Source organism: Aquila chrysaetos, chromosome 3 (genome assembly GCF_900496995.4).
Source record: "Aquila chrysaetos chrysaetos chromosome 3, bAquChr1.4, whole genome shotgun sequence".
NCBI classification, from domain to species: domain Eukaryota; kingdom Metazoa; phylum Chordata; class Aves; order Accipitriformes; family Accipitridae; genus Aquila; species Aquila chrysaetos.
The window spans coordinates 61,270,792-61,276,242 of record NC_044006.1 but is presented as its reverse complement, the minus strand read 5'-3'; positions in this window follow the sequence as shown (position 1 = coordinate 61,276,242).

The window sequence follows — 5,451 nt, the reverse complement described above, 5'->3', positions numbered from 1 at the left end:
ACATGCATGTGATTGGGATTTACACAAAAGGAACAGCTAGTCTGTGGGAATTGCAAGACTGCCATGGATGGGAAATAGGGGAGATGAATATTTACATCTTTCTCCAAGAGGGAAAACTGGTTGTGGGGAGTCTCTGTAAATACCTTCTTACACAGGAATTAAAATTCTATTTCTTTATCTGAAGTAAAACATTCGCTGCTCTGCTGAAAGAAAAATGAGAGACACGATCAGTTGAAAGAGTATAGCCAGTTACGAGCAGCATCTGGGGTCTTCATGAAACAGTGAAATACTGAGTGCTAGAAGAGGATAATCACTTTTCTACATTTTTAAATTAATACGAAATGCTACTCTCCCACTTTTGCTGTACAGCCTAGGTTTTAGAATGTCAAGAAAGTATTTGACATTTACAAGAGACCGCAGGCACAAATACAAATCATTTTTATCCATTTAAACCACCACGCTGAGTGAATTGTTGGCTCTGTGCAATTAGTCTCTGTGCTTCTTGACAATATAACCACAGATTATCATGAATTCTATTAATAATGCAAGGTGGAAGCTCTGTTCTCCAAGTCTGTTATTTTACTTCTAGAAAAACATCTAATTTCTTACAAACCTGATATAAATAGGCCAGCTGACAAGTATCCCAAAAGAACAGAATATGCTCAGAATAGTGAGATTTGAACTGACGTATTTTTGGCAAAAAAGAGTTATACAGGCTGTATTTGTCTGAAAGTTTAAAAATAGGAGCCTTTGTCATATATGGCAGGAAAGGCCAGGTTGAGTCATGATTGATGTCACTTGAAAGAACACTTTAAGCTTAGAAAATGACATCAGAATCATCAGAATTTAGTGAGATTTAGATCAGTCCCTGAAGCCAGGGTGCTGGGGATTCTGGAAGATACTTTGTGGATGATACACAGCTTGCTGCCAGACATTATCTGAATGGAAGCCAGGAGCTACGGTGCTTTCAGATTACATTTCTGAATGATGGGTATAATTTAATAATATTCATTTTTAGTTAAATGCATGTTTCAAACTGTTTTCAGTTTTTAAGATTTGGTACAACCCCCCGTTTCAGGCTGGAAGAACAGTCTGTCACTGCCTGACCTCTCCCCTTGCTCACTTACATGACAAGTTTCCAAGAGCAGTCAGGAGTGCTTTCCTTATTACCACGAGTCTGCAAATACAGCAGGGTCTCTTTCCATTTACTCTTCTCCAGTTTTAGTGCTCAATTCCTGCTGACTTTACTACTGAGCATTTATAAGTCAGACTGTAACAGTACATATGTATGTTAGAAGTATTTCTTTTAGCTCCCAGGCTAAAACTAAACTTTGTCTGTCTGTCTGCTACTGCTAGTGTTAAAATGGAAGTAACAAAACAGAAAAGGTGCTTGGTTTTTGCTTTATTAAAGATAACCAATAAATCCTGCAGAGTCTAGGTCACAGAGAGGCTGTGCTTTTGCTTTTGCTGTGCAGAGTAGCGAACCTCTTTGGAACAGTTTCTTACATTTGTCCTTTGATTTTCCACATAAAGCAAGTCTTTGCTCCTTAAAGTAATTTTAGTGTGAAAATGAATATATTTAATGTAAGTGCACAATTCAACTTTTGATCCAGTTAGATCTGTTTTGCATCTAAACAGCTGTTAAGTGTAAAGAGAAAGTAAACTGCAAATCACATTTCTAAGTAGATTTATATTTACTGCAGTTAGTAGCATCATCTTTTGTTCCTAAAAATGATAGATATTCGTGAAAAAATAAGTTGCATGGTTGCTCGGTTGCATGCCTTTAACAATACTTCATGCACAATCAGTTCTCATACTGAAATGAGTTCATTTCAGGAAAAGAAAAAGTTCATCACACAAGCAACTCTGTGAGTGAAGCATGCTTGTTAGCTAATAGCTGCCTTTATCTGCCATTTAGATTTGCACATTGTGCTCGTTCCTGTTCTGTTTGAAGAGCCAAGTGGTAGATGAATTATTCTTGGTATTCCTGATTTTTACTTCAAGCCAATAAACACCTGTGTGCGACTGGCCTGCCGGAGCCATTCCATGAAACATCTGGGCATGCTCCAGCCCTGGGGCTACTGGCGTTCAAAACGGTCTTCCCTGATCCTGCTGCTCATTGCTGCTGCAATCTGGGGCCTGATTAAGCTCAGGAATTGGATCAGGAACCCTGTCACCCCTGTGCACCCAACCCTCTTGGTGGTAGAAGAGGCAGACAAAGGGACAAGGACTCTGGTGGATTATGTGAGTGGTGAGGGAGAGGGAACTGCGTGTGATTCCTTTGAGAGTAGAGAGAGTTTTCCGTGGGTCTTGTGTTATGTAGTGCGTAAAAAAGACCTGCGCTGGAGGATGAATCATTGCATAGTAAAACCGAGCGTGCTCTGTGGAATCTGTACTTTCTTTGTTGCAGCCGTTGGAAGTACGCAGTGAATGAAGCAGACAACTGTAGAGAAGCGAACATGTTTTCATGATTAAGGCATGAGTGCAGCCCTGGGGAACTGAATCGTATCCCTGCCTTTGCCACAGATTTCCTGTGTGTTACTAGTCACTTTGCACATGTGGTTGTTAATTGTGTTTTTCTTGGTGCTTGGTACGGTGGAGTGTAATTTGTAGAAGTGCTGAGCACTTGCAACTGCAAGATGTAGGCAGCGGGAGCTGTGCTGTGACTGTAAGCACTGCTGTGCAATGAATACTGAGAAATCAGGCACCATGCATCTCAATGAGGCAGTCAAGAAAAGCAGAGGTAGGGATTACAAAGATAAATCTTCATGAATTCAATTTATATGGTTGGAGAACAGCTTGAAGGGGTTTGTCCTTCTTAAACTTGTCCTTCCTTGTACCTAAAATAAGAACAGCAATTTTCAAGGTAAATACAAATGCAATATTTGTGAACAGTTACTGAGTTTAAGATACTTGGGCTAATCTGAGAATTAGTAAATTGTTTAGCACTTGTGTGTCCTTCATGTGTTTTGCTTTTTTTATCCTTTTAAATGGAGATACTCTTGTATCACTGAGCAAACAGTCGCTGAAGAACCCACTAATAAAACATTATTGCGAGTACATGTATGTTTTTACTGACTATATATGCAAAGCAATCGTTAGGGATTCAATAGCCTCTCTGTATTTTCCCATAGTCTTAACATTGTACAGCAAAAAGATGACACTTGAAAAATAGTACACTATTCTGTTGGTAAAAGTTGAAAAAGACACCTAAGACACTTTATGGGAAGATACTTCTTGAAGTGAAGAGTTACTCTTCTGCTTACTCTCAAAATAAAACATGATGGTTTGTGTAATGTTTATCTTATAAATCACAAATTACATGAAAAAAATGTATAGCATATAAATACACAGCTATCCTTATATCAAGATGGGCAAAACAAAAAATAAGTAGCTTTCGTATAAGAAATGGAACAATGAGAACAGGAAAGCTCGTAACTTCACAGATTTCTGTAGTATAAATAGCTTTTGTCAGCTTAAATATACTTTGTCACTCCTTGATGCTATAATCCAATGCCAAGGAGAATTTTTTTTTTTAAGTGCCATTTATTTAGCATGTTTACCATATTTTATTAAGAAACTCATCTATTCCCCCATTAGTTAATCACAGCTTTATAAAACATTACATCTGGAAGTGTCTCTTTTATGTAACTAGGAGAGGTACGCTCAGTTCCGCCAGAGGTGTTAGTTACATAGATGATTAGAAAATTACAGGAATGTTTTTTACTTTAGTAATCGCAAACACATACTAAAATGGAAAACCAATTATTTTCCAAATTTTGTTTATTTGAGATGTAGCCTATATTTTTGTTGGAACACAGAGCCATACACTTGGGATGCACACACGGCACTGAACGTGGAATTCAGGCAATCCAAATCCACAAAAGCGGTTCAGAAAACCTCTGCTTTACTGACTGTAAAATCTGAATTCACTTGGCTCCGTTGTTTTGGTCCTGTCAGTCTCCTAAGTGCCAGCGCTTAGGTTTCTGTGAGTACACTGAACTCTGAACGGCTAGCTACAGCTTCTTTTAACCCCACTAAAAGATAAGTCTGCATTCGGTTCCCTGAGGGGTTCACTTCAACCCAGGTGCCCTGAGCACACCTAAAACTTACACCACTGGCTGCTTCCAGGAAGAGTGTCGCTCATGTCCTGGGCTCGCAGCTACTTGGCAATTGTCCGTGAACTTGTGGAGTTGTCTAGTAAAGTGGTGAGTTACGGAGGACTCAGGTTCCTGCATGCTTCAGAGACACTGCTTTACTGTTTTAAACTTCACCCTGTTTTATAGAAGGGAATCCCGTCGGACAGGGACCGTGGCTCCATGAGGTGCCTCAGAGCCCTGCATCCGCACGGGCACCCCCAGGCTTCTGAGAGGAGTGGAGGCATTCAGAAACACTCCTGCGCTCATCATTCCTGTTTGGCAGACTGAAGAACTGAGCACAGCACATTGTATGTGCATCGCGGTGTGATCGCATAATCAAAAAGCAGTAAAATGTTTTGAGATTCATTTGAATATGGTCTGCTCTTGGTCTCAAATGCCACATATATAATTATCACAAAAAGTGGAGATGAAAAAAATCACATCATCCGTTACTGTTATTAATATGGCAGACATCACCGAGTATTTTTAATTACTGTATTCTACTTCTATATAGAATAAAATTAAGCTGAATTTAATTGTAAATTCTCAACACAGTGAGATTGCAAACAATTCCCCCCCCTGAAGATTCTACTCAATCCTTCATCATGTGGAGTATTTAATTCCAGTTTTGCTTACTTTAAACTGAATGGAATTTTTGTACCAAGTTAGGACAGCTAAGTCCTTCCACGCAGAAAACTACTGAGCTCACTGGATATTTTTCTGTCGTGATGCCAAACCATACAGCAATCATGCTGAGGATATGGATGGAAGAAAGGTTGCTCTGCACAGTAATTCCATATAGGAATCACTATTGATTACAGCAAGGATACTTTATGGGTAGTGGTAAATTATGAGGTTTCTCTTGTAAGTGAGAACATTGATTTACATGAGTAATGCGAAGGCTCACACGTAAGCTGAACTCAAACTTTAACTGTCAGCTGTAACACATCTATTTATACTACAGATCTGTGCTTAGCCACTTATATTTAATTATAATCAGTTGCGGTGCCTCCATTTTCTGTGTTTACTCAGAGAATCACATTTCTGAGGTCAAATGCAATGACAGTTATACTGTAGTTATTTGAAGACATGCTTAGCTGTACATTCTGCATGTATCTGAGGACAGAATTTCTGGAGAAGAAAGGATGGGTACAATTCATCAGTCCTTCCTTACATGAATAAAATTTCACACACATCAATTTTAGTCAGGGCATGTCTGTGCTTCACAACACAGTGCTGTGGAGAGATAGCCAAAGCAGCTCAAAAGGAGCCAGCTTGGGTAACTGGAAGCAGTTTAACCACACTGCTTAAT